Source organism: Canis lupus, chromosome 9 (assembly GCF_048164855.1).
Source record: "Canis lupus baileyi chromosome 9, mCanLup2.hap1, whole genome shotgun sequence".
Classification (NCBI taxonomy): Eukaryota; Metazoa; Chordata; class Mammalia; order Carnivora; family Canidae; genus Canis; species Canis lupus.
Window position 1 is genome coordinate 61,722,870 of NC_132846.1, and position 23,615 is coordinate 61,746,484.

Here is a 23,615-nt window from a genome sequence, read left to right on the forward strand (position 1 = left end):
CACATCTCAAGAGCACCAACTCTGTCCCTCAAGTGACCTCTCCCCTTCCCAATTCGGGAAGAACCAGTAAGAGGCAAGGAAGGAGTACAAAGCAACCTGGAAGGGTGACCTCTGTCTTATTCCTGTCCCCACCCTATCCTCCAACCACTGGCCTGAGCTGGGAGAGAGTTCCATGGAACTAGATGTGATTGAAATCTTGATCTATGCTAGACCAGCTTTTCAGGACCCACATAGAACTGTTCCCATAGCTACAAGTGACTGAAAAGCTGTGGGGCAGGGAGAGACCACAAAGCAAGGGGATGGCAGTACAGGAAGAGAGTAGAGCTGTCTTCTTTTATACCCACTGAACTCGGCCTGTTGGATAACCTGGTTTTGCTGCAACCTAACATAACAGGAGTCATAACGGATGTATCTTGACTTCTGCAGGAGACCAAGCAGAAAGTTACCCAGACTTCACTGCTCTCAGTGTATTTAGAAAAAGAAGAAGAAGAAGAAGAAGAAGAAGAAGAAGAAGAAGAAGAAGAAGAAGAAAATGCCAAAATGAGTAACAAAACCTGTGGGATGTTTCAAATATTGCATTTTACAAATTAATAACTTTCACAAAAAGTACAGGGCAGTATGATTGTGTCTGTCATTATATAATCAGTTTGTTATTTGAAAATAACCATGAATTTATAGCACACATTGGCAAATGTGGTTGGGTAATGAGACATATTTAGAGGCACACGATAAATCTTGCTTTTCAATGCGGTCAGTATATTATCCTGTGGGTGTATGTGTGTATACATGCATCTTTTTGAAGACAGCATCAAAAGTCTGAATTTGAGATTATTTCTGAATGTGTGGCCCAGGTCGAATGACCCTCCTACCCCTCACCCCTCTAGGAATAGCTCTAGGAGGGATAGGGGAGTTAAGGAAAATGCCCTCAAACTGAAGGCATCTAAACTGGGTCTTGAGAGATCAGGACGCCTTCTCCAGCTGAGGAAGGATGTTCAAGGACAAAGGTCAGCCCTGCAAAGACACAGAAGCTTGGGTATTTGAAGAGTGGCTGGCATGTTGGTGGTGGCATGGAGGGCAGCTGGGGTCAGAATGAAGGCATAAAGGGCTCTTAATGGTAAAGGGCCTTGACCATTGAGCTAGGGACTTGGACTTGGTCCCGGGGACCAAAGGAAGTCCAGAGTGGCTTGAAAGCAGGGAAAGGGCAGGATCAGATATGTAGTAGAAGGTAACTCTGAGAATAGGCTAGAGGATGACAGATGAGAAGTGAGGCCTGACCCTACAACCAAGTAAGAAAGGTGGAATCAGTCAGGGCACAATGGCCAGATTCTGCTTAGGGATGAGGCATGGTCAAGTGTGACCTTGAGCTCCCATTTAGAAGCCTGAGAAACACCACTCACCGTGACCTGGACTAAGAAGTCAGGATGGGGTAATGAGTTCAACTGCAGATGATTTAGATGTCTGTGCCCCATGTAAATTACCTGCAGAGAGAATCCATTGAGGAGGTCCCCAGTGCCCTAGACTCCTCTTATTTCTTAAGATTCTGCAGCTTCAGGGGCCAGTGAAAAGTCAATCGTATCCTTCACTTAGTCAGGTGGGGGTGAGTGTGGATTGGACATGGTGAGGGGGAGAAGAAAGAAATGGGTTGGGGCTGTTTCTCTCCTAAAGCATCTAAAATAAACCCAAAATTTATTTTCAGAGACCACTCAGTTGAATCTAGAAGAAGAAAAAAGATGTGCGTGTGCATTGAAAAAAATACACACACACACACACACACATATATATACATTTCTTCTGAATTGTATTTCAGAAGATTGAAATGATTCTTCTGAAATGATTATATTTTCAGTTCTTTAAAATAATAATAATCCTGGTGCCAGGCTCAAACCACCTGTCCTGACCACAGAGCATCAGGGGGAGGTGGTGGGCAGGAAGGAAGAGAGGCTGCTGTTCGTCTCACCACCTGCACATTACATACATCTGTACATCCCTGAGATGGTGAGACAAGAATGTGTTAAGAACGGCTACCTGGTTGATAGAACCTCAGGTGGTTTTAATGTTCTCCTTAATATTTTATATACAATTAGGACTTTTCTAATGAACACATTCTTCCTAAAAAAAAAAAAAAAAAAAGTAAGGGAGACGGGGAGGCAGTGAGACTGGGTATCAGCAAGCTTGCTTTTCTATCCATGGTAATCCTGGCAGGCAATTGAGCAATACGAGAAGCTGGAAGAGAAAACACTCATTTGAACCAACAATTTTACTTTGAAGAATGCATCGGAGGAAACACTCTTCATCATACTGTAACACAATAACCACATTCCCGAGCTTACAAAAATTGGTTTATTAAAGAAATTGTTTCTGTGATTTCAAAGAAAAAGGAGAGGAGTAGGTACTAAACTCACATTCATGGTAAAAAGGTTTTGGCCTGCAGGAGTTTTGGTAATAAAGTACATTTTAACTCTATGTGCATTTTTTACTATTGCAAAAGGAGTGCTTGATCTAAACTGACAAAAATATCTGAAATCGGGATGCCTGGGTGGTTCAACGGTTGAGTGTCTGCCTTTGGTTCATGGCATGATCCCAGGGTTCTGGGATTGAGTCTCACATCGGGCTCCCCAGGGAGCCTGCTTCTCCCTCTGTTTGTGTCTCTGCCTCTCTCTCTTTGTGTCTCTCATGAATAAATAAATAAAATCTTTACCAAAAAAATCTGAAATCACTGAGCAAATCTGAACAGACCACAGGTGATCAAAATAATTTTGTTTCTAGACCACTTTTGCTCAAGCCAGGTTGCACACTAGAATCACTGGGGAGCTTTGTAAAAGTACTGATGTCAGAGCCCCACCCTCAAGAGGTTCTGACTGAGCTGATCTGGAGCTGGGCTGGACAGCAGTATTTTTAAAACACATCCTCAGGCAATTTTAACGTACAGCCAGAGTTGAGAACCACCAGACCATTAAAATAAATTGCCACACAGCATATAATTCATTACTGTCTTTAAAAAATGCAATGCCAACGAAGCAAGCAGTACTTAGAGTTACTGTGTTCCTAGCCTGCCCACTCACCAGATTCTCTCTCTTTTAATTTTTATCAGAATATACTATCTGTACAGGAATATGCATGTATCACATGATCATAAGAAGATAGCTCAATGCATTTTTCTTCTAGAGAGAGAGAGAGAGAGAATGCGTGGGGTAGGGAGGTGCAAAGGGAGAGGGAGAGAGAGAGAATCCCAAGCAGGCTTCGTGCCTATTGCGGAGCCCAACTCAGAGTCTGATCTCAGGACCCCAAGATCATGACCTGAGCCGAAATCAAGAGTCAGATGCCCAACATACTGAACCACCCAGGTGTCCCTCAATGCATTTTTACCAGCTGGATAATATCCATATCACCGGCACCAAAATCAAGAAACAGAACATTAGCAGCACTCTAGAAGTTCCCTTGTTCATTCCAGAGTGTTCCACAGCTTTTTCCCTTACATGTTTGATATTAGTTCCCACTAGGCATTAGAGTTGTAATCATTACAGATCCCTATGATGCAAATAAATTTCCTTAATTCATCTATCACATTCTAACTAATTCAAATTATGAAAACTATATAGGAGGAAATACCTATGAACAAGTATTTAGCCATAAGAAGTTTACTGCCCAGATTGTTTATACTAGAAAGGGCCATAGAGAAAAATACAAGTAAATATCTAATCACAGGATTCACTTGAACAAATTAGCTAACCTTCATATGAAACAGTCCAGTTTGTATACTACAGCATACATAAGATAGAATAAAGAGAGGCCTTCCACGAAATAATTTGTTTTTCCCAGCAGAACCCTAGAATAGTACTGTTACGGGCTGAGTTGTGTTCCTTCCTCCCCAAATTCCTATGTCCAAGTCCTAATCCCAGTATCTCAGAATGTGACACTATTTAGAGGTAGTGCATTTAAAGAGGTGATTAAATTAAGATGAAGCTGTTAGGGTGGCCCTAGCCCAATATGATTGGTGTCCTTATAAGAAAAGACTAGGACACAAACAGGCAGAGCGGGAAGACCAAGTGAAGACACAGGAGAAGGAGGTTATCTGCAAGTCACAGAAAGAGGCCACAGAAGAAACAACCTTGCCGACGCCATCATCTTGGATATATCTCTAGCCTGTAGAACTGTGAGAAAATGAATTTCTGTTGTGAGAGAACACATCCAGTGTGTGGTATTTGCTCCACACTCTAGCAAGCCAGTACAAACACCAAGACTAGAAGCAGCAGATGGAAGACTTGGGCCACAGGAGGGTGACCAGACTAGTCTGGTGCTGAGAGGAAGAAGACTCTGAGAAAACTTTGGCCAGGGTAGCTGAGCAGTGCCTCAGCCATCTATGGCCATGATGGTGCACAGGAGACCTCATGCTCTCAAACAAACCCTTGCACATGCTTCTCCCTTGCCCCACACACAGAGTAGCCAGGTTTCTCTCCTAAGTACCTGCAGACATGGCCAGGTAAACAGGAATTCAGGGATTCTTGTGTGGGCTGAGAAATCCACTCTAGCCAGAGCAATATGGATGAGCAGATGTTAAAAACTGCTAATACTTCTAGAAAAACTAACAGAATGAAAGTGAAGCACCAACTCACCTCCAGAATTTACACCCAAAGAAACAGTATTCATACAATGAAGAACCTAAAAAGAAAGAAGTGCCTTTTTAATAAATATAATTAATGTTCTCAGAGACAGTTGAGACAGCTGCAAATCCAGATAGATAGCTGTATAGATAGATAGACAGGTAGACAGACAAAATTTCTATGAAAAGTAGTCCTTAGAAACTAAAAGGATTCTTGGAGACTAAACTCTTGATTAATAAAAATGAAGGTCCAATAGAAGATACAATTTCCACTTGTTGGGTTCCTTTCTTTCTTTCTTTCTTTCTTTCTTTCTTTCTTTCTTTCTTTCTTTCTTTCTTTCTTTCTTCTTTCCTTCCTTCCTTCCTTCCTTCCTTCCTTCCTTCCTTCCTTCCTTCCTTTCTTTCTTTCTTTCTTTCTTTCTTTCTTTCTTTCTTTCTTTCTTTCTTTCCTTCTTTCTTTCTTTCTTTTTTTTATTCACCCATCAGTTGTCCTAAATGGAAAAGTTTGACAATATCTAGGGTTGGTGAAGACATACAGAGCCACAAATTCTCAAAGGCTATTGCCAGGAATATATAACAATCTTACCATCTTGTAGATCATCTTTGGAGAATAATTTAACAGTTTTCCTAATAAATAAAAAATGTGCATATCATTTGACTCAGCAGTTCCTTGTCTGAATATAAACCTTAGAGGAACTCCCACACATGCACCAGCAGACGAGCACATGTGTTTTCTGAAGTGTTGTTTCTCATAGCAAAAATACTTAGGAACCACACAAATATCTATCACTAGAGGAATGAATAAAAGCATTGCACATATTCCTACAAGGATCTATTACACGGTGGTTAAAATGAATGAACTAGATACCCAACAACTTAAATAAATTTTCCAAAACTTATTGTTGAGCTAAAAAAAAAAAAACTAGTTACAGAGAAGTAAGTCCAGTGTGATACTATTTAAGATGCCAAAACAAACAAACAAACAAACAAAATAAAACAAGCCAAAACCAAAAGCTAGGAAAGACAGGGGTGATGATGGAATACACATGTAAACACATAATGCTGATGATAGTAATTGTTCTGAGGAAGATTAAGAAAAGGAGTAGAGAGAAGAGTAAATTTAGTAGGGAGAGGAATAAACTGCAATTTTATCAGTAATATTTTGTTAGAAAGGAACCAGAGCACATATGACAAAAATGTTAGTGTTTATTGTTTCTGAGTGATGGGTGCATGTTATGTTATCTTCTGCAATTTTCTATGGCTTACAACTTTTCAAATGAAAAAATCCCCACAAATGATGGACTGATAAATAAAATGCATACAACTGAAGAGTGCATTAACAAACTGAAATATTGAAGTAAGTAGTCTACCCAGAACATAGTGCAAGATTCCAACCACTGAAATGTGGGAGATGTAAAAGTGAATATTAAAAAACAAAAAACAAAAAACAGAACCAGAGGGCACCTGGCTTGCTCAGTCAGTGGAGCATGTAAGTCTTGATCTCAGGGTTGTGAGTTCAGGCCCCACGTTTTGTGTCGAGATTACTAGAAAATAAAAAATCTTGAAGAGAAAAAAAAAAAAAAACGGAACCAAGAGTGCCTACCTCCGTCTCAAAGAATATTTAGAAAGAAAATGGATAGAGAAAATTATCAAATAGATTACACACAAAAAATTCAAACCTAAAGAGATTCTCAAGACTTCATACTAAAAGAACCCACAAAGTACTGAAAAGAAGCACAAGAGAGGAGTACAGAGGATTTGGCCCTGGGCATATTGGTAAAATTTCCACGAAAAAAAGAAAACCAATTCCAGAGAAGAAAAAAATTCCAAAAGTTTAACTTCAAAGGAAGAACAGAGGGACATCAGACTTTTCAAGTGCAATAAGTATAAAATTCCATAAGATGTAGTACCACAAAGTTCTGTAGAAAAAGATGGTTTTGAATCTAGACTTCTATACCCAGGCAAAAAATTAACATATAAGTGCAAAATGAAAACAATTTTAGAAGAATGAGGACTCAGTTTCTTTCCAGGAGTGCTTTCTGAAAGATTCTCTAGGGAATGGACTCCAACAATAGGAAAAATGAATCCAAGAAAGAGGAAGTTAGGTTATGAGGCAAAAGAAGTATGCAAAGAAATTAGTAAAACCAGTAAAGTCCCAAATGACCATCAAAGACATGGCCATGAAGCTTAATAAATTGTTAAGAACATAATTCCACCTGTTAAATTCCAAAAGATTTCAACAAAACTTGAGAATGGGCGAAAGGAGAGTAAATGGAGGTGGGGATGGGGAGTTGAGAAGGCAATGAAATATCAAGATCTAACCGTTTTTATCTTCTTCCTTCCTTCCTTCCTTCCTTCCTTCCTTCCTTCCTTCCTTCCTTCCTCTTTCTTTCTTTCTTTCTTTCTTTCTTTCTTTCTTTCTTTCTTTCTTTCTTTCTTTCTTTCTTTCTTTCTTTTCTTTCTTTCTTTCTTTCTTTCTTCTTTCTTTCTTTCTCTTTCTTTCTTTTCTTTCTTTCTTCCTTCCTTCCTTCCTTCCTTCCTTCCTTCCTTCCTTCCTTCCTTCCTTTCTTTCTTTCTTTCTTTCTTTCTTTCTTTCTTTCTTTCTTTCTTTCTTCTTGTGAGAGACAGAGAAAGAGCATGCAGGAAGGAGCAGAGGAGGAGAGAGAGAATCCCAAGTAGACTCCCCACTAAGTGTAGAACCCAGCACAAGGATCCATTTCACAACCCTGAGTTCATGGCCTGAGCCAAAATCACAAGTCAGGCACTTAACCAACTGAGCCACCTGGCACCCCACAAGGTCTAACCTTCTACATGAGGGTAGGTCATAGATACTGATTGGCCCTCAACACCGATGGAAATATATAGCAAATATGCTGAGTCAAGTGTAGAAAAATAAACGCTTGAAGAAAGAATAAAAATCGAATGTATATTTAGTAACTACTAATGAATAAAAAGGACAAAAAAAAGAGAGAGAGAGAGAGAAAATAGCCAATTGATTATAGTTTGACCCCCTCCTATCCTCCAAGTGCGAAGCAAATGCTCCAATCCAGAGTGATTCTACAACAGTTACTCAGGTTTGATTTTAATCACCCGGCAGCTGTGTCTATAGTAACTGAAAGAGGAAATTCCTAAGCCAGTGGTTCTCAGCGTTATAAAAATAGAGATTGCTGGGCCCCAACCTCAGAGTTTCTGACTCAGTAAATCGAGAATGGGGCCTAAGAATTTGCATTTCTAAGAAGTTCCTGGATGATGCTGATGCCGTGGTCCAGGGACCACACTTTGAGAAACAGTGCTGGTAGTGAATGAATCACACGCATTGATTGTCACTGTTTGCTGATTTTCCTCTTAGGAGGAAGTTCTCAAACAGCACACTTCTGGGATACAGTGGAGGGAAGGCCTGTTCCACCTGTTCCTCATAAACAAAAAGAGATCATTTTTTTAATTCAGAAGAATGTCTTTCAAGGAAGCCTGTTGCTGATGAAGGAACCCTTAAAAGTAATATTTTTCTAAGTAAGAGAAAGGGAAGAGGGGGGGTAGTTGCAGAAGCCAGTTCCCCTAAGTGGAAATACTAGTTGAACATGACTGGGAACATCTATCTCTTATTCTAGGTAGGCATAAAACAAACATTCTCTGACATTCATATGTGCATTTCATAAGGCTTTAAAAATTTTTTTAAAAGTCTGAAGTTGTCAATTGTATTAGAGTGTTTTGTTTTGATTTTTCTTAAAAGAAAATTCGATTTAAACGGATTTAACAACAGCAACAACAAGTTATTGGTTCTTATAATTCCAATCCCGAGGGTTAACTAGCTTCAGGCATAAGTAAATCCAGGTGTTCAACTGATGCTATCGGAGTTTCAGGTCTCTCTGCCTCTTTGCTTTGTTTTCCTCTGTGTTGGTTTCACTCTTTGGTGGGTATTTACCATCCGCAGCCCCCTGGGAGGAAGAGAGCTCCTCCTTTCCACAATGGCCAGCAAAAATTCCAGGTTCGGCTCCCATTGGCCTCTCTGCAATCAGGTGCCTATAATCATTGAACCAATCATGGTCCAGGGGGACTACTCAGCTGGGCCCTGGTCACTTCAAGGACCCTACCTGAATCAGAATCACTGACAGCTGGGGAGGGGGCGCTCAACAAAGGAATGTCGTTCCATACAGAAGCCAGCCAGGAGAAGCAGGCAAAAGCAGTCTGGGAACCCAGGGCTGTTTTTATCTTGTCAGATTAACAGTACATTAAAAAAAAAAAAAAAAAGATAAATAAAATGAAATTGCTATGCACTTTTGTGATCATTTCCTAAGGGAAAGCCTGAGTTTAGCCATGAAAGAAAACAAAACAGAAAACAAAGTGTGCAATAAAAAGCTCTTTTTTTTTTAAAGAAAGGTAGTTTTATGGAAAACTCAATCCATTCCCGTTTTTATAAAAATTGCATTTTAGCGCCCAACCCTAGGGCGTTAGGTTTTAACGCCCAACCCTAACCTTAATTTTATAAAAACTAGATAGAAGATGCGTTTACTTTCCACCACCACTCCTGCCCACCAACAGAGGCACTGGGCCTAGAGGCCACAAGAATATTTTCATTTCTTTTAAAATCAGAATAAAAATGATTATACGAATATATAATAATGAAGACAAGCTACATCACACTGATCTTTTATTTATGTCAATGCAGCCATACAATATGAGTTTTTATTTTTATTTATTCATTAATTATTTTCAGTGCAGGAAAAAGGCCCGTGAATTCAAATGCGCCATGAGCCTGGGAAAGTTATAATGTGGTGCTACCCTCACCTTTTTTCCTCAAAGCCCTTTCCCAAGTTTCTGAGGATAATTGTCATGTTCAGTCATCTCCCAAAAGGCAAACCTGCACCTGCATTGACCAGCCAATGTGTTCCCTTCTTGGAGGAAGAACAGTCTTAAGCCACTTAGAATGACTGCTCCCTTACAAGGCGCAGTGTAGGCCTTGGGGGCAGCTCCTGGGAGGTGACGCAGGAGGGAGGGATGTGTGGCGTGTGCGGGGAGGGAATTACCCAACACAGCTTTGTGCACCGCTTTCATTTCCCATCTGAGTATCGATCCTGGGTTCCCCCACTCTCCAAAAGTGGGGTATTTCTAGGAAAGCTTTTCTGATACCTTAGGACACATCTTGCTAATAGATGCACAAAATAGATAAAGCCCGGATGCTCACAGACACGATGCCAAGCTCTGGCGGCTTGATGCTGGGATGCTAAGGGTAGCTCCAGGGGAAGGAGTTTGGCAGCACCGTTCTCACCGCCGGGGGCGTGCGATGCCCCTGTAACAGCCCCAGAGGGCAAAACAAACGTTGAACTACTTTTGCTCTGTCTTTTTTTTCACCAAAGCAATTTTTCTCTTTTTACTCCCTTTAGTCGGTGAGAACAGGTAAAATGACATAAGGTGAACTTTCAAAAAGTGGGGTATACCTGTATTTCATTCACAGGTACTCACCCCTGTGCCACCTGCAGTGCCAAGAGCTTGTCCATGCCTCTCGACCTGTATCACCCCAACACTTGATGACCAGAAGTACATATGCTGGGCTAACTCCCAGGGTCACATAGAAGAGAAGAGAAACTTGAACCCAGACTTGAACCCAGGTCTACCTAAGCCCACGGCCATGATCTTAAATGATATAATACATCCCTCTGGACTTTTCTAAAGTCCTGGTTTCCATGTTCTTCCTGAAATGGAAAAGGAGCCAACAATAGGTGGGGTGCAGTGGAGAGACCCCTCTTCCCCTGCCCAGTGTCCTCTGCCTTCAACCAGATTGATGCATTTCTCAAGGAAGAACCATCTTCTTCGTAAAACAGTTAGTCATAAAGTCGAAGTTTCCTGCGCTCATAGCTTAATTATTTCCATGCATCTTTTTTATCCTTTTACCTATGATTTAATTTTTCTGTCTAGCAACTCTACAGCAGACTCCCATTAGCACCGAAAGCCGTCGACCCACTCAGATGAGCTTGACTCATGCACCATATGTGCCCCACTTTATCCACGTGGCTCCAGGCGCTCACATTTTCCTCAAGGTCTCAGCGCCAGGCCTGTGGGACGCCGGCAGTGGTATCCTGAATTCCCCTTCTATCAGCACCACCGCCACCACCACCCCCTTCCCTGCTCACAGCACTCAGCCTGCTATAATTAAACAAACAGGGTTATTTGTGACATCCCGGTTTACACATCAACAAGTTATTTTCTCTGATTTTGCTATGGATGGATTTGCTCTGCTTACATTAAACAAAAACAGCTCACCCAAAAATGCAGAGTAAGCAAGGCGGAGGAAATGTGGCCTAGCAGCTGCCTCTCTTTCCCCACGACAACGACGCAAGACCAACCCTCCTCGTTCCCAGACTCCTTACCTCGGAGTCACCAAGCCAGGCGGTACTCCAGGGGGTGAGGGTGGAGGTGGGGGGACAGCCATCCGGGATCAGAACTCTGGATGGGAAGAGAGGGCTCCAGAAACACAGGAAGGTCAGGTGGGTGTTTAATTTGGAGGCTTCCAGACTGAACAGCATGGGGGACTAGAGGAAGCATGTGGGACTCCCCAGGTACATGTGTCCTGTGAAGGACACTGTTCCTGGCCTCTGGCAAATCAGTTGCCTGGGAGGCTGCACTGTGAGGTCCGTGTCAGGGGACAGGATTGAGGGAAAGAGGCTCAAATCCACCACTGCTTCTCTGGCCAAGCATGTCCTGCCTGGCTATCTGCCTCTAGGCATGCCTTCTTCCACCCACCCTGCACCGCGACCAAGAGGGGCTTCCAAAAGGCAGTTCAGGCTGCTCATCCATCTAGATGGAGGCCCTCTGTCCTCATGATAAGCCCTGGCTCCCTAAAATGCCTCTTTCAGCCCTTGGGGACCCAGCCCCTGCCGACCAAGGCAGCCTGACCTCACCCCACACTCCACCCCATTCTCTAGACCTCAGGCATAGGCAGGTCTGGGTTTTACAAATGTGTCCTTTGCAGACTGATCCTCTTCCTTGACCACACTCCCTCCACCCCCACCCTGCTTGATTCCCTCCAAGCCCCCCGTCTGCTGGCTCCTCTCCACCCTTGACTAAGCTCCAAGTCTCCGGTTCTAGGTATCTGCGTCCTCACCCACCTCCCTTATAGATGGACAGCTCTGTGAGCGCCGGGTCATATCAGCCTTGGTCTCTGCTGGGCTCCAGGGTCCACGAGCCCAGTACCTCCGAGGGTGCTCCGCTGATGTCTGCAGAGTGAATGAATGACTCTCTCTGGTGTCCAGCGTCTCCTTCCAGGTGTCTGGCCTTTTGCAAAGATCTGATTCAAAAGCAGAGGCCACACGGTCACTCCAAGTTAGAAACAATCACAATGGAATATATAAATATATCACGACAGAGTCACGCAGTGGCAACTGAAAGGGACATGAGCCGTATACGACTGCATCCAAAAATGGGGATGCATCTCACAAATAAGGTGCCAGACATGAAAGGAGGATAAACTTTACTATTCTATTTATATAAAGTACTAAACCAGGTAAAACAAATCTGCACTCTTCATATTCAGAAGAGTGTGTCACGGGGCCCCTGGGTGGCTCAGCAGTGAAGCATATGCTTTGGCTCAGGGCGTGATCCCGGGGTCCTGGGATCGAGTCCTACATCAGGCTCCCCACATGGAGCCTGCTTCTCCCTCTGCCTGTGTCTCTGCCTCTCTCTCTTTGGGTCTCATGGATAAATACATACATAAAAACAAAACAAAACAAAAAAAAAAACAGAGGAATGCTTCACATGGGGGACTGGCATGTTTTACTTCAGGGCCTGGGTGCCAGGTGATGTTCAGGGGTACAGGCTGCATGTGAATGTAAATACAAATATACATTTACTTCTCTCAGTGAATAGATTTTATACATGGCATACTCACACAGAGATGAGTATTAAATCACATATATTACTAATATATAACATATAAATATATTATAAAATATAAATATTATATATAAAAAATGTCTGTGTGTATATACATATTTACTAGTTGAATAAAAAGCAAACAAACAAGCTAGGGGCCAGTGCGGTGCTGGGGCAGAACCAGGCTGTGCTTCCCCCTGGTCCCTCCTGTGGGACAACCTGGGGCCGGTTCTTCCCTCAACAGGCACCTAACTGGTGGTCTGAGGATATGGTCCCTGCTCCTGTGGCCTCAGGTTCAGATCCTCCTGCCAGGTTTCCTCCCATGGAAACCTCATGGGAGGTTTCCAGGCCTCAGTCCTGCCTCCCAAGGCCCTAAGTATAGGGACCAAAGACACATGGTGAAGACCCTTGGGTCTGCCCTGCCAGAAGAGCTTGGATCTGCAGGGGGGACACTGGAAGTGGGCCTGGGAGACCTGTGGGAGACGGGTGTGGGGGACAGACAGGTGTGGGAGAGAGATGGGTGTGGGACACAGATGGGTGTAGAGACAGATGGGTGAGGGACATAGACGGGTGTGGAGACAGATGGGTGTGGAACACAGACGTGTGTGGGACACAGATGGGTGTAGAGACAGACGGGCAAGGGACATAGATGGGTGTGGAAGACAGACATGTGTGGAAGACAGATGGGTTTGGAGACAGATGGGTTTGGTGACAGAGGGGTAGGGAGACAGACGGGTGTGGGAGACAGACAGGTGAGGGAGACAGACGGGTGAGGGAGACAGACGGGTGAGGGAGACAGATGGTTGTGGGAGACAGGTGTGGAGACAGACAGGTGTGAAGACAGGTGGGTGAGGGAGACAGACAGGTGAGGGAGACAGACGGGTGTGGAGACAGGTGTGGAAGACAGACGTGTGTGGAAGACAGATGGGTTTGGAGACAGATGGGTTTGGTGACAGAGGGATAGGGAGACAGACGGGTGTGGAGACAGATAGGTGTGGAGACAGACGGGTGTGGAGACAGACGGGTGAGGGAGACAGACGGGTGAGGGAGACACGGGTGTGGGAGACAGATGGGTGTGGGAGATGGGATTTGCTCTGCAAAGAGGAGGGTGGATGCTCTGCACACAGGTGAGAATCCCGGGGAAGCACAGGAGACGCAGGAAGGGCTCCAGCGTGAGTGAGTCAGCACGTGGCCAGGGACCATGGGGTGATGTCCTCAGCATCGGGGGCCCAGGAGACTCTTTGATTCAAAGGCCAACTCTAAGTCGTGCAACTTTGCCATGGAAACACCTTTGTGCCCCCTTCCTCCCAAACCTCCTGTATGGTCTAACACACACACACACACACACACACACACACACACACACACACGGCGCTCTCAGAGTTAGGATCTGGGGGGCATCCAGCATCCCCCGAGTCTGGCTCACTGAGGCAGTTAAGGGGCCACGGTCTCCGGCCGGCAGGGCTGGAGCAGGAGCCCACCTGCTGCTGAGGGGCTGCGATCCTCCCAGGACCCCTCGCCAACCCCGCAGATGGTTCTGGACCTGTGTGGACTCCTGGAGCTTTGGGTAAAGCTTCCTGAGGCCCGAAGGGCTAGGAGGTTGCAGCGAGCATCCGGCTCATACAGCAGCCCCTTAAGGAGCTATCAACGATCTCGAGTTCAGTGTAAGTCCCTCGAAGGCAGAAATGTGTCTCTCGGCGTCCCCCACCAACCCCAGAGCCAGTCGGGTGTAAGTCCATCTCTTGCCGTCGCTAAGGGGGACGGTTGACAACACCCAGCCCTTCACACGCTGCACCCTTCGAACATACCCGAGCCCAGGTGCAGCCTTGTCACAGTCCTGGCCCCCTCGTGTGCCTGGACTGCCTCATCAGTACCTCCATGCATTTGACTATGCCTGGTCATAAATCAGGGAGGGACAAGGGCATGCGATGACGCCCGTGTCCCCCCGAGGAAATGAAATTTCAGGGACGGGATGGAATTTCTTCCATGAGTTCGTGGGAGCAAACCAACTATTGTCTCCTCCCTATTGGCGACATCACACTTCTAAATGACTTCCCAATCCCTGAAACGCTCATGAAACGACTGCCCCCCAGTCTGTGGCAGGGCTGGTGGGGGATGGCCCTCTGCCCTCCTCCCTGTCTGTTGTGGCTCACGCATCACATGGCGGGGGGTCAACTGGGCTGAGAAGGACCACTAGCCTGCAGTTCGCTTAGGGTGTGATGGCCCCAAATAAGCCTGTTCAGGAGCATCTTGAGGTTCTCATTCATTCATTCATTCATTCACTGAGTAGATGTTGTAGAAGGAGAGAGGTCTTGTGGGAGGAAAGTGTGAACTAGACTCTGCTCTTCACCTAAGGAGTTCCTGGACATCTGGAATCCCAGTGAGCCCCAGAGGGAAAGCTGACCTGGCAATTTGGGGTCGCAGGGCAAGTGCCATCTAAGCTCTGGAGTGAAGGGCTGATTCACGTTGGCTGCGAGTCAGGGCGAGGCAAGGTGTTGTAGGAGGGAGCCCAGTGTACTTGGTGAACTCAAACTCGTTCCATTCACCTGAATGCAGAATGGACATAAGTGACAGTAGAGAGCAGGACTTGCCTCACCTGGCCCACCCATGGTCCATGGCACATGGAGAGACCATGTGAGACCAGGTGAGAACACAGTTGCTTCCTAGAGCATGGCTCTCTTGGGTATGCATCATATGTCCCCATGGTCCTCGGTCAGGGGCACATCCCAAGGCCTCCAAGTGGACATAGGTGTCTCTTTCACTGGATTAGAGACAAGAGTAGAACCCTCGGCCTCCATCACCTCCCTGGGGTTAGTGCTCTCCAGAATCCTTTCCCCAAACCCAGCCCTCCTTTGGAGGTGACAGTCAGCAAAGGGCCCCAAATTGACCTTCCGTTCACCTTGTACAAGCTCCTCCATGGCTGTGCTGGAACATGGCTTCTACTGTCTATGATACAATTCACGCACAGGGAACCACAGAAAGACGGAGAAATAGCAAGATGGCTGGGAAGCCAAAGCCTGAGCCTCAGGGAGGGGAGGCCCGGTCAGAGAGCACATCCAGGGGGCCTGAGTGGGGCAGCGTGGTCTGTGTGCGCAGAAGGGCCTGTGGAGTCTGCAAGGCTGGGGTTTGGGTGGCCGACCCCAGCAACTGCACGGTGCCCGCATCTCTTTTCTCACGTGTAATTCAGGAGTAGTAAGACCTAACTCATAGGACAAATGACAAAATAGACTGTGAGTCTGGCTGACTGATAAAGGGGACATAGTGCAATCCCAGCAGCCAGCCCTCCGTGTGCGTGGAGGCTACCAGCCCCTGGGCCTTCGGCCTCGACCCTACACAGTCTCCGTATGCCATGACACGACAGCCTGCTAGGATCCCGGCTCCTTCCTCCGTGAACAGGTTTCAGGCACATCTAGCTCAGGGACATTCTTTTTCTTTTTCCTTTTCTTTTTTTTTTTTTTTTTGCTTTCTCCTCCTGATTTACTATGAATCCAAGGAGCAGGCTCGAACATTCTGAAATCTGAGCAACACAGAAAAGAATTATGATACAATATAGAAAAAAAACAAAAAAACAGAAAAATCTGCCCCTGTCCTAAATGGTCTGGCTGTGAAGCCTTGGACAGGACAGCCTAGCCTCTGGGCCTCCATTCTTCCTTATGAAAGGAAGAGGAACTTCCAGGAGTGCCAAGGCAGGTACTGACCCTGCCCTCGCAGACCCTGTTTTGGCTCAGGTGGACCCAGGGCCGCCCGCTTCGTGACTGTGTTGTATTAATTTGCTGGGGCTGCCAGCACAACGGACCACACAGATGGAGGGCTCAACAGCAGCATTTACTGTTTCTCAGTCCCGGGGGCCAGAAACCTGAGACTGAGGTGTTGGGTGGGTAGCTTCCTCCTCAGGAGGCTGTGGGGGACAATCTGCTCCGTGTTTCTCCCCTGGCTTCTACGGGCTTTACTGGCAATCTTTGGCCTCCTTGGCTTCTAGACGCATCCCTCCTGTCCCTGCCTTCTTTCCAATGGCATCTTCCTTGTGTGTCTATGTGTGTGTCTATGCATCTCCAAATTTCCCCTTGTTACCAGGACACCACTCCTGCTGTAGTTGGGGCCCACCCTACTCATGTCAGCTCATGACTTCTGCAATGACCCTATGCCCAAGTCCTGAGGAGCCAGGATTTCAATGTATGAAGTTTGAGGGGATGCAGTGCCAGCCAGGGCAAGGCAATCGGCCTGACCTCGCCCAGTGTCTTTGCCTCTAAAATCAGTGACAATTCCGAAGGATAAATGGGACAACGTGTGTGAAGGTCCCTGACGCCTAATAGGTGGGGCTCAGCAAAAATCGAATCCTTCCATCCGCAGAAATGCCCAGAGCCCCCCTGGGTGTGGGCTTTACTCCGGCTCTCCGCCCTCCTCACCTCCCTCTCGCCCCCCCCACCCCCCCCACCCCCCCGCCCCTGGAGCTGATGGAGTGATTTCAATTCACCTTAAGCTCGAATTTGTTCTCGAAAACAGAGGTTTGCCGTGGAGGTCTGTCTGGGGGCACTCCTTTCGTACTCCTGAAACTGTGCCACGCTTGTGATCCAAAGCGCCCCGCCCTGCCGTGAAGATAAAGGCTGTGACAGCTGCATGGAGGGTGACACTTTTCAGGTCCCTCTCAGGACCAGCGGCTGACGACAGCATGAACAGTTCACCCTCCTGTCTCCCCCTCGCTCCCCCTCTTGTCGGCTTTGATTCACAGGCTGTATAATTCAAGTCATTAATTTTTTCCATTCAGTGCTCTGCCAATTTCTTCTCATTTTGTTCCTGGAAATCTCTTGTGTGCATCTTCTAAATTTAAAATAAATACACTGTACATAATTGGATGCTAACCAGACAACACTGAGCAATCATACGTTCACATTGATTCCGCAGATGTAGTTGCCTCAAACATGAGTGGGAAAGGTCCCTGCATGTTCCGGATGAGATGTTAAATGGGCCAAGTTGCCTTCACGTTCTTCAGGATCAGCCTGTGGACCATTTCCTGTTGTAAACAACGAAGAAGAGTTCTTACACCAAAAATAGACCTCCAAATTGTTTTAGTTGCTACAATTTTGTGCTCACGGGGCTGAGCGGAAAGAGCTTAAGTATAGACCTGAAGAGATCAGAGCTCTGGCTGCAAATCCACCACGAAGAGAGTATATGACACCAAATAAGCACCTACGGTGTGAATTTCCGCTACGCAATTAAGAGATCATCCCAGATCTTCTTTTTTTTTTTTTTTCCAAATCATGGATGCACCCTTGAGTTGATTTTAAGGACAGGAATATGATATTAAGTAGCATCTTGTAGAAGAGACAGAAACATCCCCCGAAGAATCCATTGGTTTCTGATAAGTCCTGGCTAGTGAACTGTGAGCAGCGAGGTTGGGCATCACTTCGGGTGGCAGAGGGTGGGAAGCCCATGCACAATTCTCCAGACTTTCCTCCTCACACATGGTGACAGAAGGTGCTGCGTACTCCAGGTGGTGGAGACTTCATCAGCACAGGGCTCTGCGTGACCTGGTGGGGGAGGCCCTCCCGCCAACCTATGCAGGACACACAGCAGGTGAGTTACTCGTGCACACAGGTGTGAGACATAAACTTTTAATGTGTTAAGACACTGAGGTTATTTCTAACACAGCATATTCCAGCCTGACCAATTCAAATCTTGGGGGAAAAATCATTTTCTTTTCAATTCTATGTAATTCTTTGTCAAGGAGAAAGTCTCAGGTGGTGATAGTAGGTCTTTTACACTTCTCTTTCTTTTATAATCTTTTCCAACCAAATGAGATCAGACTTTGGGCTGGGTGTCCCTCATTGGTGGTAATATGCAGCGTGTTGGTCTGCTCCAGCTGCCATAACAAGGTACCACAAATGGGGGTGGAGGGGGGCCCTTAAACTACAGGCATTTCCTCTTGGTTTTGAAGGCTGGAAGTCCAAGATCAAGGTTGGTGGGCTTGGATTCTTCTGAGGCCTCACTCCTTGGCTTGTCTTTTTGTTTTAGTTCATTGCTCATCTCTCTATGGTACCCAGGTCTGCTCTCTCTGTGTCCTAATCTCCTCTTATAAGGACATCAGTCATATTGGATTAGGGCCGCCCAAATAACCTGACTTTAACTTAAATACCTCTAAGGTCTTATCCCCAAATCACAGACTTCAACATAGGAATTGGAGTGTGTGTGTGTGTGTGTGTGGGGGGGGGGGTTATAATTCAGCCAATAAGACCAAGCTAAGGCTTTTATCTAGCTTTCACTGGTTTTTGGAGGGGTGGGGATTACTTTCTACTTATGGCAAGCCACAGCGGTTTTCTATTGATTATGATGCGTAGTTTTCTTAAGATATAAATGTATTTAAGTAGAAAGACTGATTTAGAGAAACCCGTAAGCATTAATAGTATGCCCAAGATTGTGATGGGAGATGCAAATAATTAAGTTTTGGGAAAACAGGGGCTAGGTGATTTCTAAAGCTTTTATCCATGCAGCTTTTTCTTATATAGTTTTATTCATTTATGCATCCATATAACTGAGTACATATTAAATGCCACATTGGCATTAGATACCCAGGTGGTTATAGAGTCAAATAAATAGTGCTGTAAGAGCAGAGAAGGAAAAAGTTCAATTCTGCCCAGGAGGATCAGGAAAGACTTCCTGGAGGTGGCGATAAATAGTATATTTTGGACTTCTCAGCCATACCCAAGCCCACAGATCATGAGCACTGTGTCTTCATCCTCGATTTGGTATTTTTTGACTTTTGAATGTGTGCACAGCCCTGTGATTGGTGCTACCAAGAAGGTACTGTAGCTTTAAGAATAGGAAAGAGGCTAATTAGCAACAGAAACCATGCATAAAATTCATGACTTGCATTTAAGGTTGTACTTCTCCCAGAGATGATTTTTTAAATGTTTGGGGTTTTTTTTTCTCCCCTTGATTAGGAACCTTATGTTTTCCTAGAGTCTAGTTGTCTGATATAAAATACAGATTGGAAAAATTCAGTCATAATTACGAAAATATATTTCTTAATCAAATATAACCACAGGGGGAAAAGTCTTTCATTGAATAAGCTTTTCTGAGAAGAGAATATTTATCCCAGGGTTAATTCATCAAGCACTTTCATCGTTAGTCCCTGAAGTGGCTGTTCAATGACGTACACATATTTATTGAACTCCTACTGTATGTGGGGACTGTTCTAGAAGCTGCAGATACCATGGGGAATCAGGCTGGCTAGGTGCTCTCTCAGGGGACTTACATTCTAACAGGAGGAATTGACAACAAGCAAACAAGCAGATACATGGAAGTATGTCAAAAATGAAATAAATGCTCAGAATTAAAACAAGGAGACACCGTAGGGGATGATGTGGGAGGGGGAGGTGGCTGCATTAGATTGAGATTTCGGAAAAGCTCCCCAAGGGGCTACTGAAGGTGAAATGTAAGGGACAAGAAGAAGCCAATGCAAGGTTATTCCAGGCCGAGCGGAGAGCTGGCTCAAGGCCCTGAGGTATGGATGTGTGTGTGCATTTGAGGACCAGAAAGCAGACCTGTCTCTGCAGCCCTGTGTGCAGAGGAGAGTTGGGGAAGGTGAAGTCGGGGAGGAAGGCAGAGCCAGATTCAACCCTGGCAGCGTGACTTTGACTCCAGCTGAGCACACATAGGAGTGACTTGCCAATGCTTTCAAAAAAACCAAAAACCATTTTCGGGCATTTGCTTTGCTCTCGTGCTGGTCTCCTAGCCTTTAGCTGACTTTCTCTTTCCCGCATAAAGACGTGTGCAAGTAATTCTTCCCCTGCAACTAAGACGTACAATCTTTTCTTCTTCTCTAGAGATTAGTCAACTACGAGTAGGAAATAGTTCATTTGTCTCATTCCTAATTAGTGGAGCAATTAGTCCTTCTTCTCTTATGAGCATTCTTTAAAAAACAAGAGCGTAACTTTAATAATCCTGTCCGTAGTGTGATTGTCACAGGGAAGCTAGGGCTGAGGGAACCATAGGAGTGAACTGGTCCGTGGAACCCCTGGGGTTTGGTAGAGCCGGCCATGAGCTGGGAACAGTGGGCACGCATTGCTCTCTCCCTCCTGCAACCTCACCTCATCACCTGTTTCCATTCCCACTGGCGTCGTCATCCCAGACGAGACCTCTTTATTTCACAACTGGGTTGTTGCAACAGTTGGTCCCTAGGCCTCTGAGCTATTTTCTTTCTCGTTTCTTTGGTGTGTTGCTATCAGATTCATCTTCCTAAAACACCTCTTCAGTCATATCATTCCCCTGCTAGAGAACTTACAATGGCTCCCCATTGCCTCCCAAATCAAGCTCCTCGGTCTGGCTTCCACCCTCACAAATGTGGCCTTTTAGATTTATGTGAGTAAATATGGTATTTCTTTCAAGGTAATGTGTTTCAGGTTCCAGCAGAGCACCTCTGATTTGTGCAAAACATTCCTCATGCTGGAAATGTCAGCATCGCCCGTAAGAATTCATGGAAGTGGGGGAAGCACACGCAAAATTAATAGTATATAAAAGCAAGCAGTTCTCAGCCAGGTGTGACACACAGGACCCACACCATAAAGGTCCTACCAGGTGGGGGAAGAAAGAAAATCGGGCCTGTAGTTCAGCTCACACAAAGGAAACATTCCGCCCGGTTAAAAGGTTGGCTGTGTACACGTGTGAATCAAGAAAACACCAAGTCAATTTTTAAAATCGGTGCCCTATTAACCTGTGTAACACCGATGTGACAACAAATACACCTCCAGATTCCAGTAGTCTGATGGAGTAGTTTGTTTCTTGCTCGTGAAGGACCGAGGCAGGTGTTTCTGGTCAATGGGCAGCTTCTTTCCACGTGGTCACTCAGAATCCCACTGTGGTCAGTGTCCCCTCCTGGAAGAGAGGGCAACGCTCTGGTGTGGAGAAGGCACACCTGCTTCCTAGCAGGCCCGGCCCAGGAGGAGTACTCCTCCCTGGGGCTCAGTCCTGACGGTCAGAACAACAGCACTGAGCACAAGGGGCTCTGGGACGTGAGTTGGTTCACGGTTGGGCAGCCGCTTTCCGATCACAGCCCCATAGGGTGGGAGAGGAGTGAGGGTTTTGATGGACGGCCAGGTGCTCCTGCTGTCTAGCCTCTAGCGTGCTCATGTTAAGATCAATGGTAATCTAGTCCTCGGGCTAAATGTTACCTGTGATGCTGTGGCATGCAGGCGGTACCCGATAAATAAAAGCAAACTTAATTTTCCTCAAAGCCAGGTTGTGTTATACTACTTCACCTGGTTAGTGCCCAGTCAGTCCCCATATGTCAGCTCAACACAGGACTCCCGACGGAGCCCATTAACTGACACTTGTTCGTTGTAGAAAGTTTGGAAATGCAGGTAGAGAAAAAAGAAGATGGATTTTAAAACTCATCTGAAATGTCCTCTATCGGTCAACGATGGCTGAGTTGATGCTGTGTAACAACTCCAAAAATCTCAGTGCCTCGCCACCACAAATGCTTATTTCTGAGTTTCGTGACTTGGCTGTCACGGCTTGGCTTCAGGCTCTGGGGAAATCCAAGTCTACTCCTCATATGTCTTTTCTCAAAACCTGAGCCTAGGGGGTGCCTGGGTGGCTCAGTCGGTGCAGCGTCTGCCTTCGGCGCAGGTCATGATCTCGGGGTCCTGGGATCGAGCCCCGCATGGGCTCCCTGTTTAGTGGTGGGTCTGCTTCTCCCTCTCTCTTTGCCTGCCGCTCTGCCCGCTTGTGTGTTCTCTCTCTCTCCCTGTCAAATAAATAAATAAAATATTAAAAGAAAGACAGACAAACCTGAGCTTAAAGATTAGCCACTACCTGGGGTGGATTCTTCTCACAGTGCCAGACAGCTGGGCAAATGGTCAAACCAACCCACATAAGCACATTTAAAACCTCTACTCAGGGGTGGTTTGTTTTGACTGTTCGCATTCTTTTAGGCAAAGCAATATGGTCATGTGAGTCAAGGAAAGAGTCTGCTCAGTGAATTTAGTAAGAATAGGGGGAAATGGGAGACTTGCAAAAAAAAAAAAAAAATATATATATATGGCAATTCACCCCACCTGCAATAACCTTTCAATCTGAACAGTGCTGAGACCATGCCCTGGCTTTATTTATAGCTACTTTTAAACATAAATGAATTGTGACTCACTAATGAGGGTAGCAAGAATAACAAAGCCGCAACTTCCTGCCTTCAAATGCCACCATTCCCAAACCATTCTAGAAAATAACAACAAAAAGAAAAACCTCACACGAACATTTCGTCACCACTCAAGCTGCTCCTGGTGCTTAACAGTTCTTGGTGATGAGAAGTCCTTTCATCCCTTGGCAGTAGACACAGAAAACAACAGGTCATCCCTACCATGAACCCTTCCCTTACATCCCCGTTATATGCCTTGCAAGTGACAGGAACTGATTTCTTCTATGAAGCAACAATAACCAAGTACTTAAAAGTCTCTCTCTCTCTCTCTCTCTCTCTCTCTGTAAGCTTTTGGTGTATTCAAATACAACCAAGGCCTCAACTCCTGCTTATTAAACAAGAAGGAAATGCTTTACTGTGATCTTATGTTGAAACTGCTCAGATGTCAGGGTGAAATGTGAAATCAGAAAATCAAGGAGAAAGGACATTTTAAATGCCTCTTGGCACATTTCTATTTGCAGGGGCGGAAGCATGCGTGTTCAAACACGGATGTTGCTACATTTCCGCTTCTACCAAAAGTAACAAATCCCACACTGTTTCCTTTGGATTATTTTTTGCCACCTTCTTTCTATCTTGAATTGAAGTGGGGGCTAAAGCAAAATAAATAAAACACATGATTCAAGGTTCAAGTTAACTATAATTGGAAGTTTTAGATTTCGGGGTGCCTGGGTGGCTAAGTCGGTGAGGCATCTGCCTTTGGCCCGGGTCCTGGTCTTGGGGTCCTGGGATGGAGCTCCTCAGCGTCTGGCTCCCTGCTTAGTGAGGAGGCTGCTTCTCCCTCTCCCTCTGCTCCTCCCCCTGCTCCCATGTGTGCTCTTTTTCAAGTTAGTAAATAAATAATCTTCTAAAAAAATTTTTTGGATTTCAAGCAGCCAAAAGCCAGCCAGCGTGACCAGGTCTCTGCACAGAAATGTAGGAGATACTGTGCAGAGAGCACCTGGCCCGATGCCCAACACTAAG